The sequence below is a fragment of the Meleagris gallopavo genome, chromosome 20, assembly GCF_905368555.1.
Source record: "Meleagris gallopavo chromosome 20, MGAL_WU_HG_1.1, whole genome shotgun sequence".
NCBI classification, from domain to species: Eukaryota; Metazoa; Chordata; class Aves; order Galliformes; family Phasianidae; genus Meleagris; species Meleagris gallopavo.
In genome coordinates this window covers 6757869-6770628 of record NC_139423.1, presented here as the reverse complement: position 1 = coordinate 6770628, position 12760 = coordinate 6757869, and the positions used below count along the sequence as shown (strand labels likewise).

General features: G+C 38.4%; 1 protein-coding gene across 4 annotated transcripts in view; it reads left to right on the top strand.

The window, feature by feature from the left end:
• The first annotated feature begins 2750 nt into the window (after positions 1 to 2750).
• KCNJ16 (potassium inwardly rectifying channel subfamily J member 16) overlaps positions 2751 to 12760 on the top strand; it is a 32102-nt gene continuing 22092 nt past the window's right edge. Inside the window, exons 1-2 of one of the 4 annotated variants that reach the window (XM_085239752.1) lie at positions 2774 to 2824; positions 7011 to 7095. The gene's annotated coding sequence lies outside the window, so the exon portion shown is untranslated. Of the gene's footprint in view, positions 2825 to 6963; positions 7096 to 8519; positions 8567 to 12760 lie in introns of those variants that run through there. The other 3 variants (XM_085239751.1, XM_085239754.1, XM_085239753.1) reach the window with 3 other exon arrangements.

Genomic DNA, 12760 nt, shown 5'->3' with positions numbered 1-12760 from the left:
AATTTTAAGATACTTTGGTAGTCAAGAGCTAAATCTCTCCTCAGGCATAGATTTTTTTGAGCCTACCTTGAAGTAGATTACAGATGACATCTTCATTCTGGTGGGTGGATGACAGATGCTCTGTTATTGCTGTAGGTTACCCCAGCACTGCCACTTTGACCATGAGAAACTCCAAGATTGTCATGGCACTATTTGAACAGTCAGAATAATCTCTATGGTCCTCACTCCTGCTGACTTCTAAGGGACTTCTGACTGGTAACCTGCAAAGAACGTCAGAGGCTTTGCAGAGTAAAGAAGATAGTAAGTAAAAAAAGGAAGACTGTCTGAATAAATTGAGGCTAAAAAGAAATACAGCATTGTACAAACACCAAGCCAGGCAAACAGTGATTGATTCAATGCAGAAGGAGGCAAAATGGAAAGACTACATATGCAGCTGCCACAGTTCCAAGTGGTGTGCTTTGCACATGCTACTGAAGCTCCAGCTTGTGTGACAGAAACCGTCATTTGCAGGCAAAGGGTATGTCATATTATCTACTCCAACATGATCTTGTTTTCATTTCTATCTTGCGTGTGTTGTCATCTCCTGCTTTGTAGTGCTACAGACTTGTATTTGCTACAAGCATGAGGCTACACTCAGCAGTGTGTCGTAATTAAGCCCTTTGAGGGTCATGCATATTTTAATTATTACTTATTTCATTGTCGAAAGCTTTCCCACATGAGATGCAGTTTTGTATCTCATGTGGGACTGAAATATGGGTCCTTCCTTCAGAACACCAAATATTACGCAAACATTAATTTATTTTCAGCTTTGCACATTTTAGATGAGTGTAAATCGACATGTATAGTGGGGGAAAAAATTTCTTCCATGTACTGGAAAGTTGAACTGACACATCAGAGCTGAGTGACAAGAAGTGGTGGCTACAACAGAAAATGATTAAATTATTTGTTTAGCATTTACGTACTGTATGAGTGCACCTTGTCTGTGTTAAAGCAAAGTAGTCATAGGTTTTCCACCAGCAAGGGCTGTGAATTTTAGCTGTATTCCCTTCTGGGATTCTGAAGTTCTCAGGTTCCGGCTTACACAACAGCAGAGTCTAAATACAGACCAGTTTTTCATCCATGAAATGGAAGTTAAATAACACTTGACTGAAGTAGACAAAACAAGAAGATACGTAGACTAACTGGAAACATCAAGATTTGAAAATTACCTGATAGGAAAAGGGAGGGAAGGGGGATCAAAGACGTCCCAGGGAATGAAAAATTCCTTCACAGCACTTCCTGTTCTCTCTGTTATGCTAACCAAGGTAGGATTAGGTTTCAGCTGCCAAAAGAAATAACACTTGTAGATTTTTTTTGGTCTAGGGAAGTGGGATAGAAAGATTTAAGACAGCTTTTTCCGAACTATTTGCTTTTTGTCAAGCAGTCAAGTCTAGTTATTGTTATTAATTTGTATTACAGAACTACCAAACTGAGACTGGATTTCCATTGTATTAGGTGCTGCACAAATATCCAGTCAAAGGCTGGTTTTACCTCAAAGAGCCCATAGCCTAAATAGAGCAGACAGACAAAGGGCACTTTGCCCTAAGTTGTATAGCTGCTTAGCAGTTGAGCTAGGAATTATCTCTCCTGAGTCATAGCTTAGTACCTGAGCTACTGGAGAACTATTCTGGAGAACAGAACTGTCATTAAAAGAAATGAGCTTGCCTTCTTGTAAGCAAACATGAGATAGTATGAGAGTGATCTCATGAAGTTTACTCATCACCATGCAAGCAGATGTTTAGGTGTCTACTTTAAAGTGGAGAGGTGTAGTTCCTTGTGTCGTGTCTCTGAGATTTCAGGGGAAAATGTTAGATGTAAAAAAGTAATACATGGTTGTTGGTTTTTTTCAGTGCTCATGCAACTCTCCAAAATCTGTTAAGGAACTTCAAGCTGGCCTCAGCCTGTGATAAACTATTGTCTGAGCCAGCTCCTCTAAAATTACAAGGAGTACTTAAAGGACTTTGAGAGCCTGGACTGCATTTGTGCTTCTGTAGATCCTCAGGACTCCAGATATAAGTCTATGGAGCCTGGAAGGTAGGGAGAGATACCTGAAGCTATGCTGAATCTTTTGAAGATCCTGTCACCTTGGCACATGACAACATAACTTGGCTACAAAAAGTTGCCATCCATTCTTTAATATATACTGGGACTTCTGAGGAGGGACAAAGGCTGAGACCAACACATCTGTTCCCAGGTATCTTCTTAGCAGGACCTGAGGTCAAATGCTGTGTGTTGTGTGACTCGGACAGAAAAGGAAATTGCACTTTCATGCTAATATAGAAACAAAAGACTTTCTGTAGAAATAAATTGTCAGCACAATAGAATGTATTGACTTGAAACTGTTTATTCCTAAGAGGTATTTCAGTGGGTAATTCCAAATCGAATCCTGTGTGTAAATATTTGAAGTACCATTTGAATGGTGAAGAGCTTTTCTTACATGGCGGAATTTCCTGCTTCTCGTTTTTGAAATCCTAACCTAGATGTGCACAGGTGACTATAGCTGTCTGCTGTGCATGTCTGATCTGCAGACAGGGAAGTAGTGGGGCAAGCAGCAGATTGGCTGTCACCCGTTTCTCAAGATGCCAGCCGTTATCAAAGCAGACCCTCTGAGTTTGCTCATAGGAACAAGCTGAGGTAAATGTTTAACTTGAGTCCTTAGAATCTATGGCTTGTACCTTTCTTTATTATTAACCCAACCCCTGTTTTTCTTTACAGTTGCATAGCTGCTGGCACACAAGAAACAAAGGACCCTTGACATAGCTTCCTCATGGTGGCATGAGTAAAGGTAAAGTACCTTTTATATTGTTTCCATACCTATGCATGGGAGAGAATGGTTGCATATTTCTGCTTGCCTTTTCTTTTAGGGCAGAACAGCTTGCCAATAACAAGCACTGCTTTCTTGTGCCTATTTTAAAAGTAAATTACTGGATAGATCCCGCTGATTTCAGCCTATTTTACATAAAGTGAAAAAATATATATATACATTCTAAGAGTAAACACAGTGAATTCATTTGGAGATTCACTTTTTCATAGATACATGCACATATTTCCATTGCTCTTCTCTTCAAGCTAGTAGCCTTACCTCTGTCACTGCAGTTTTCCTCTTGTTTTCTGTACTGCTCAAGTCTGAAAAGATCTGCCTCTTCTCCTAATGGAGAGGCTGCACTATTGAGATCTGAATTTCCATGAGTCCTTTCACTAAGCTCACAAAAACAAGATGCACCATTTGTTTTGCTTGCATTCTGCATCTTCCTTGATTTTTTTTTTTCTCTTCTCTCGAGTAATCTGTGAATTGTATAATAAAGTGTCTTGGTGAGGCAGGCACCCAGCAACACTGTACAGAAATAAGTAGGACACTTGTCTCACAGTTGTTCTGTTTATTATGTCAGTAGTGTGAATACTTGCTTTAAAATACTGTTAAATACTTACGTATGCTATGTGGAGGCTCAAAATTGGTTTGGAGAGAGAATGTTTAACTTGCTCAACACATTTTTATTTGCTGTGACATAAACTTACATGGAAAATGGTCTAACTGAGCTTTAGCTAAAGTAATGCATCAGTGGAAATTAGAGTGAAGATCAGAAGAATGACAATTTAAACAAAAAGTTAAAGGCATTAAGAAAATACTGTTGCTTGTGTTGTGTTAGATATATGTGTGCATATATTCTTAGATAAATATAACATATTTTTAGCAAAAGTAGTTTAATACAAGTATATTTAGCAAATTTAATCAAAAGAACCAATTTTTTCTTGTCTCCAACTGCCTGGAATATCATTTAAGTCCATGAATATATCCTGCAGGTCAGGTCTGAGCTCCATCTGAGCAGACAATCTCTCAGCCCCAATACGTTCTTTAGGAAGATCCAGGTAGATCTCCTCTTGTTCTTACATGTGTGTGTGGTGTCTTATGAAGCTGAGCATTTCCCAAACTACTGACTGCCACTATAAAGGAGATTTTTACAGACACTGCAAATACACTGTTAGCACTTTGCTTTATATCACAGAATCACAGAAACACCAAGATTGGAAAAGACCTACAAGATCATCCAGTCCAACCATCCACCTATCACCAATAGTTCTCACTAAGCGATGTCCCTCAACACAGCGTCCAAAAACTATTAAACTAACAATAAACTATTAAACGATTAAACTAACAATTACAGTATGGTATGGCAATGAAAGTATTTGGCTTGTAAGTACTTAGGAATGTGTCAGAAAAGGTTTGTGGGCACATTGTGAAATGTGAAAGTGTGTGATCAATAAGCAATATCAAGATACACTGTACTACCTCAAAAGAAAGTATAAATAGCTGTTTGGGAGTGGTTCACACATCTCTGATTCTTGTAAGCCTATTAGACTAGGAATAAGACTCTGTTATTCCCTGTTTCAATCAGATCCAGCTGTTTGCATAACCCTAAAGATCATTGGCACTAAACTCAAGGGATATGCAAGGAAGATAATCACAGATAGAATGATAGAATCTAGCTATGATTGATTTACTCCCACTGAAGTATACTGAAATGAATGCAAGTATTGGTGAAATAAATTAGTATTAATTGGAAGGATGTTAGAATACAGGCACAAGTGGCTATGAAAATCTGAGTCATAAGATAGAGAAGGTAAATTATTTGCATTCATTTCAATAGACTGGCATCTTGGTTATAAAATGAGTGGGATGTCAATTGTGAAGCTCTGAACTTATTTCTACGGTGGCTGAATTCAGATATCACAATTTACTCAAAGATCAGGAGATAAACAAGCGAAGAATACACAACAAAACACAAACCTGTTCTTTAAAAGAATGGCTGAATTGGCAAGTTGATAAAGAACATTGTGTTTGTTCAAAGGTGACCTAGGTCAGCAGAGGACAAAATATGCCTTCTTCTTCATCAGCAGTTGAGTCTTTGTTAAGGCCTCATGGATTTCTCTATTTCCTCAATATATATTTTTTTAAAACCTGGCAATTCTACAAAGCATGTGTTGGACTTTAAACATATTTGCCTAGCTTATTCTGAGTGCTACAAAATGCAAATAAAGACGCTGGCATCAAAAGGCGATGGAGTGCTTTGAAGATGAAGGGCTTGACAGGGAGCCAAGGAGCCAATGGGCCACTGAGAACTGTAATTCTCATAGGTCTGTAAGGACACTGCCTGTTTGGTGAGAGTGAATACACACCAAAAAGGAACTGGGGAAGCTCTTCACTGCTTTTTTCTGATAAACTCCTTAGGCCAACAGAGTATGATTAAAATCTTACTTGAAGGCTGTTCAAGAGGAAAAAGTGTGAAATGAGAACTGGCTAAATTCTATATTGCCTATATTAAAAGTGGACAAGCTCATCGTGCCTGCTGTTGTGACAGAAGCAGCGTCAAGAATCCCAGCCCAACAGGGTTTCTGCAGTTGTTATTCACTGCTTTGCTGTTTGTTTGTTTTTCTTTTTAGTGTAATGCTGACAGCCAGTTCTAAAAACATTCTGGTGATATTAAAGGATAGGATAGGAAACGTTATCTTGTTTCAGATACATATCAACAGAAAGCAGAAAAGCATCCTTCTCCAGCACAACTACCCCATCTAGGCTCAGTAGCATTATTCTGACAATAAATGGATTACAATTTCTTTGGAAAAAAGGCAAAGCCATAACTCACTTTTTTGCTTCATTCCAACCCTTAACATACTTCTCACCTCCTGTGAACTCCACAGAAAAAGAATAAATTGGCTAGCAACAAAATACAGTATCAAGGTTTAAAATGAAGTGGAATCACAGAAATGACAGTAATGTTATTCCATGATGTGATCAGGGTTCCTTTTTGTGAAACTAATGATGTTAAAATAAATGGAATTACGTTACTTTTCATTTTTTAAGTCAGTAAATTCCAAAAGAGGATTTGCCCCATTTCTACAATATGCTTAAAGACTTACAGTGCACGATCAAATGCAGATTTATTAGGGGCATGAGGGGTTGGCATACGGCATTCTCTGCTCAAAGCTGCTCAGTGCCTTTTTGTTCTGGTCAATGAGGATTTTTTTCATATTAATTATTATTTCTAGACCATATGTGGTCTTGCATTTTCCAGAGATTTTTTTATTGCACAGAAAAAGTGATTAACACTTTACTACTAGTAGCAAGGTAAACTGATGCTATAGATAGAGAGTATAGGATCTAGAAAATGTGAATTAGAGAAAATATTACAAAAACAACTCTATTCCAAGGTTTTCCCTACTTTTTACTGACTCAGTAAGTGAGAATACTTCCACTGACTTGAGTGGATGCTGGATCAAACCACAATGTCTCTCTAACTCTCCCCCTCTGCTGGCAATTCAGGTCTTGCTGTGCTGCCAGTGCTGCACAGTATTTAGAGCTTTTCAGAAAAATCCTTTAAGAAATCATATAGCAGTACTCCTCATTTGAACCAAAACACGAAATACAGAAGAAAATCGTGAGCCAGTGGGGAGCAGAAAAACTACACAGATGATGGGGAAGGACAAGTAGATTCTGTAGTCTGAATAGTATCTGTTTACTTTCACAACCAAGCAGACAGGTTGTGCTTGATAGCACGAGGTCAAGAAGATAGTATTTCTGGTTCAGACATAAGGAGCACTCAGTAAACACAACTTGGAGTTTTACAGTTCTTCATTTGATAGCCCAAATCAATTTTCACTAAGCCAGCAAACCATGATGTTATTCTTAAATTTAAAGCACAAATAACAAACGAAACAGCAAAGTGCAGACTAGATTGTTTTATACACATTTGTAAGCTTCTCCAATTTACAGAATGCAAAAGGCTGGCTCACTGGATAGTTTTATACAAAATGTTTAACTTGTATGTGTACATGATGTGATTTCACTGTTGATATAAGCTGGCTTAGCAATAGGGATCAACATGATGACACTGACAAAATTATTTTCCTACTTATGCTTCACAGCCTTTCTTGATGCACAGAAATTATTATTATTAATATTCTGCTCTACGCAGCTCTCTACTTTGTTCCACACAAAGGCATGGATGTTGCCAATTATAAATGACAAACTATTGGAGGAAGAGAAATCCACTTCTTAAAGTAAGTAAACTTTTCCAACGGTATTTAGAATTTTCCTCTCTCAATAGAAACAAGCATTTCTGTTCAATATTTCTTCTGCTCAGCTATAAATATGTTTAAAATGCATAATACAAAAAACTGGGATACTGTGGAGACCCTGATTTTGATCAGGAATGTAAAATTCTCTATCTTTGATGGAAAACTTCTCACCTGAAAATAAGTATACTTTATATTTTTGCAGTCATAGGAGGCAGTTGATTCCCTGATATCTGATCAGTTTAAAGAAAGCTCAGTTTCCCCCCTCCAAAACCAACTTTAAGGAATAAATTGAGGATGCAGTAAGTCCATTTATTTGGTACATAGATTATTTTGCAGTAGTGAAGTCTGCAGCAGAGTTACCCAAAAATGAAATTATGGATATTGATGAGAAAGGCAGACATTTGTCATTGATTAATCAAGTTTTAAGTTTCATTAACCCAATTAATTGTTTTATCCAAATTAATAGATCAAGTCCAGAGATTGTATGGCTGGTTAGCTTTCTTTTGGCATAATACTATAGATGGAAACATGGGACATATGTTTTGGTTGTTTTTTTGTTGTTTGTTTGTTTGTTTTGTGGTGTTTTGGTTTTTCGGTTTTTGGTTTTGTTTTGTTTTTTTTTTTTTAGAAGAAAGCATAATGAATACATTAATGAAAATAGTTTTCGGATAATTTTTTCAAAAGAAAAAAAAAACACAGCTTTTCTCTGTATTCTTTTAGTGCTGAAAGGTCTTTGTAAAACTACATTCAGGAAAAGTATTTGCTAGACTGGCCCATTTCCAAATTTCAGACACTTTCACCTTGTCTTTTGTTCCTAGCTCAAATTCAGAAAATCTTCTTAGGTTAATTTGTTTTCCAGCACAAAATCATGTGAAATCTAAAACGACAGAAAGGCATTTTCTTCTCTACTTTGCTCTCTGCCATAGAAGAACAAGCTAATCCCACTCAGCACGAGTGGGCAACGTATGGCAGACCCCAACCTCCGGAAGCCACAGCAGGTTGAAGCTTTGAGATATCGGCTAGGGCAGGGTGAGCTTTACCACTGGCAGCTCCCACCATCAAGGAGCACAGACAGTTGGCTGGATGTCCTCGTCGGTAGTTCCTCGGTCACCCTTCCCAAGGCTGCGTGCAGCCCTGCCTGCCGGGCATTCGGCGCGTGGTGCTGAACGGATAGCGCCCACCCGCCCCGGGACCCTCCTCGTTCTGCAAGTGGGCTGAAAAGAGAGGCGGTGACACAGGGCTTCCAGAAGAAAAGTGCGAAAAGTAGAGCTCCTGCCACAAAGTTTGATTTACTATGCTCTGTGGAACTTATTTTCTCCTGCCGAGTAAGAACTACTGACATTTTAAATATTACAGTACTATTTAATGCCCTTAGTAATGGTCTATTGTGTTGCTTTTACCAATAGAGAGCGACGAATTGGTCTCCAGCCTGAATTGCCTCCAGCTTAATTAGGTATGACACATATTACTTCTTGTGCTAAACTGCTGCAGGGGGATGTTGTACGTTGTTAAACAGCTGCTGGATTCTGCCTGAGAGGGAAATCTATTTATAGGTTGTATTTCGGGTTGTAAAGTTTGCAACTCTGCTTAGGAAACAGCAGTGCTATAGAACCATGCTGAATTATTAAGAGTGTTCAGCCACACAGAACAATAACCATAAAACAAGGGGTCAGACACTGGCTGGCCCTATGCGTGTGGTGTACAGAAACGGAAAGCATAGGTCATCCGGAGTGCAAGGGCTACTGCTGAGTAGCAATGCCTAAGTGGTCAGAGATCATTAACAATTACCCTCTGGCCTGTGGAACTAGCTGGATCCAGACTGCTCAAAAACAAGCCCCACTGCAGAGTCTGTGTTTATGCAACAGGAACCTCTGGGTGAGATCTTCTAGCTCACTATGGAATCTGGGATCTGAAAGTACGTACATTAGTGAAAACCAGATTTTTGCTTCCAAAGGTACTGTGTATCTTCAGTAATGTCTTAAGACCTTAGGTATTAACTATGCAGTTGACAAGAACTAGGATATTTCTATTTATCCTATTTGAATTCCCTTGCCAATAACTGAATATTTAGGATTTCCATGGCAACATATTTCTAGACCCATATTACAGTCAGACTGATGCATGTCAACTGATACAGAGATGCAGAAGGTAGTGGCTGAATTTATTCAAGCAATCACATTCTCTTTTCTAAGACTAATGCGCATGAATAATACTGAGTTAACAAACTGAATTGACAGGGATTCCATCTCAATGAACATGTATAATGTTCCAGCTCAGGAGAATAGCATTTAATTTATAAGTGTGATTATATTTACACAGTTATTACAGAAAAGTCAAGGTTGGCTTTATGCAAAAGACTATTTGCTGTAGTATCTTGCTGCTTAGCTGTCCAGAAAAGCCGTTCCTTTGTGGTCAGGAAAAAAAGATCAGACCACATGCACTCAGCTTCTATATGTGCTTCTTTTCATATGCTGCAATTGCTCACCTCATGAAACCAACTCAATAGTCACACTGTTGTTGCCGTAGAGACATACATTAATTTACTCCATTATAACATAGATGCTGATCTTAACTACGCAAGTATTAATAGTTATTCAATGTTATCCTCAAATGGCTGTTCAGTGGCTAATGTAAAATGAATAAGGGTTTACTCTCAATCTCATATAAGTCAATGGATATCTTTCTCCTCATTTCATTCAGAGCTGGAATTAGCTATCCCCATCACAGTGCCAACAAATATTAATTTTTTGTCCTTAAGGCACCTCTGCAAGGTAGGGTAATGCCACTGACTCCATTTCACATATCAGAAATTGGGGCAGAAAGTTGATCTGAGATTTATCCAGAAAATAAACAGATGTTCTGCCCTCAATCTGGATTTCATTTGATGGATAGTAAAACTTCTACAGTAGCAAGGAGGTTACACATGCTCATCCTTCTCTTGAACTTTGACCCCAGACAGTGTGTTGTAGATCCTTTTTTGTTACTATATTAAGAGACACGAGTTATCCTTAAGTGGCTTGCATAAGAACATATTGTGCTTGAGACAGGGAAATAAACTTGTGTCTCTCGAGTCTTTTATACCTAAAAGTTTTCTTCTCTTAATATAAGCTTTCAGTGCTCTCAGTCTTATTGCTGTGGAAAGTGTCTCCATAACTGGTATTAGAATTACCTTGTTGATATCATTAGTAAAGCATGTAATAGATAGCTGAACTGTTCTGATATTTATCTTTAGGTCAACAGCTATTGAAACTCCAGAGGCAAATTAGAAAAAACATAGACTCTTTATTAGTAGAACTTAATTTAACTGTATTTAAACTTAATTAAGGAGGGAAAAAAAATGACCTTTCTTAATTCTCTCTTTCTTTATAAAGTATGAAATAAGGATATTAGATTAGTTTGATCCTGGTTGTTATTATGTACACACAATAGATGAGAATGCAAAAATTCCCTCATTCAGTTAGGTACTCCTGAATGTCAAATCAAAGACCAGGTGCTGCACAAGCCCATTTCCTTTCTTCAGTGTTTTATGTTTCCCAGCCCTGTAATTCCTCCCAGGAAACCAGAAGAACTCTTAATTTCTTATCCCCCTTCCCCCATTAAAGTAACAGCTCTGGTCATTTAAACAATCAAGCACATGTTCTTTCACTGTCTGCACCTCATGCTATCCATAAATGGTGATGTGGTAAGAAAAACCATGGAGGAAAGGAAAGGAAATGACATTAACCTTTTCCATCTGATAAATAAGGGCTTCATTCAGCTGCAATAATCCACATCCTTCCCCAGAGATGCAGTTAATTTAATACCTAAGGGCTCAGTTCATTTAAAATTATTTCCACGCTGGCCAGCTGATTTCTTGGTGAATTATTTAGTCCCCAGACTGAAATATTCTCCCTGTGCAATAGCATGAGAAAGGACTAAACCACTTCTCTAGTTCCCAGTAGCCTGAATGTCCTGTCAGAGTAATGCTACAAGTGGCTGTGTGACATCCACAGGGCTTCATCTATGCCCTCTAAGTTGATAGGAACTTTTGGGCTGATTTAAAACAACTAGTCTACATGCTTGTTCTATACGCTATTCTTTTCTGCAGAGAATTTCACACCTTCCCATCAAACTTTAAGCACCTGCAGTTTACAGGTTATAAAAAGAGATCTTTGAATGAGTGGAAATTTAGAACAACGGAGTTACCCTAAAATAGGCAGCCTGCAGTTTGAGGGAATAGACATGGATTTGTGAGCCCTGCACTGCTTCTTGTGTGATCCACTCACCCCCAAGGCCAAAAGCAGAGAGCTGGAATGTTTTTTTTTTTCTCCCTTTTGCTCCTTTACTCCAGTGGTATCTGTTAGCCATACCTGATGAAGATACGTGCAAAAACAAAGGATTATTTGTATCCATTGAGGCAGATGTTTTCTAAGCACCACAGAGTAGCAGGGCATATGGAACCAAACTGAAGATCAGCAGGAAACAGTTCTCTAACATCAATAGTAATATCATATTAATTGTATTGATTCATTGTCAATATAAAGCCATGGGAATCTTGCAATGGGCATCAAGAAATTTTGGATTAGATTCTTACACTATGTGACATGCCTGTTGCTCTTTTTTTTCTTTTTTTCTTTTTTTCTTTTTTCTATTTAAAGGGAGTGTAACTAAAGGGAGTACGATGATCCAAAGTTTATGCAATTTTGTAGCCTTTCTGATCCTGTAATAAACTGAGCTCTCAGAGCTCTTTATTAGACTGCCTTGCAACTTGGTAGTTAAACAGGAAAAACAAGAAATCTGACCTCACTTAGTATTTAATTGAAGTACATTTATTGACTGTTTTTAAACTCTTGTAGCAATATTGTTTGCTAAGAGTGGTGGGCCAGCTCTTGGATTGTAGTACCCTTAGCTCCCTGGATAAACACAGCCTTGTAAAGAAGGGGTAGGGAGACTGTAAAATGTTTCATACAAATGCATCACAATCCCAGCTTGTAGGGAGCAGACAGGGACTGAGCAGGAAGCTATAGGTGAAGATTGGCACATTCTCTCCTCTTCCGCAGGCTGGCCAGACCATGTGGGATCAATATGCCAGAAGTAAAGCAGGAGTGCTTTAATGGGCACGTTTGAGCTCCTAGCACCAAGTTGTTGGGACAGACAAAATAAACTTATTTGGATCTACGCTGTTTCCTTAAGCATTCTGCAAGTTGCAAAGGATGCGGATCTCTGGCCTCATCATGCTGAGAAGGGAGGACTGAGAAGGCTGTCATGTAGGAGTGCCAAAGCAAGCTACAACTTGATAGCTCTGCTAGTAAATCTACCCTTGATATTGTAAAGCTGAGCCTGGTATGCAATTAATGCTGATAACATTCTTATCTCCACCCTATCTATCAGAAATTGAGGCAAAAACATGAAGATCATTGTAATGCTGTAACCTTAAGAACAGTTTCCCACTTCATAGAGGCATTCAACAGGCACTGGTGCATTCAGCTATGATTCATTATTGCTGAACTTTGGGGCTGGCTATGGCCAGTTCTGTCTGGATTCAGTTAGCCTGCTCTACTGTCAGAAAGACTTCTTACATTGATGTTATCTTCCTGAAAATCTTAAGTAGGGACCTGAACACGATTGAGAGTAGTTGCCTGATAAAAGATGTAGAACAAAAATCCAT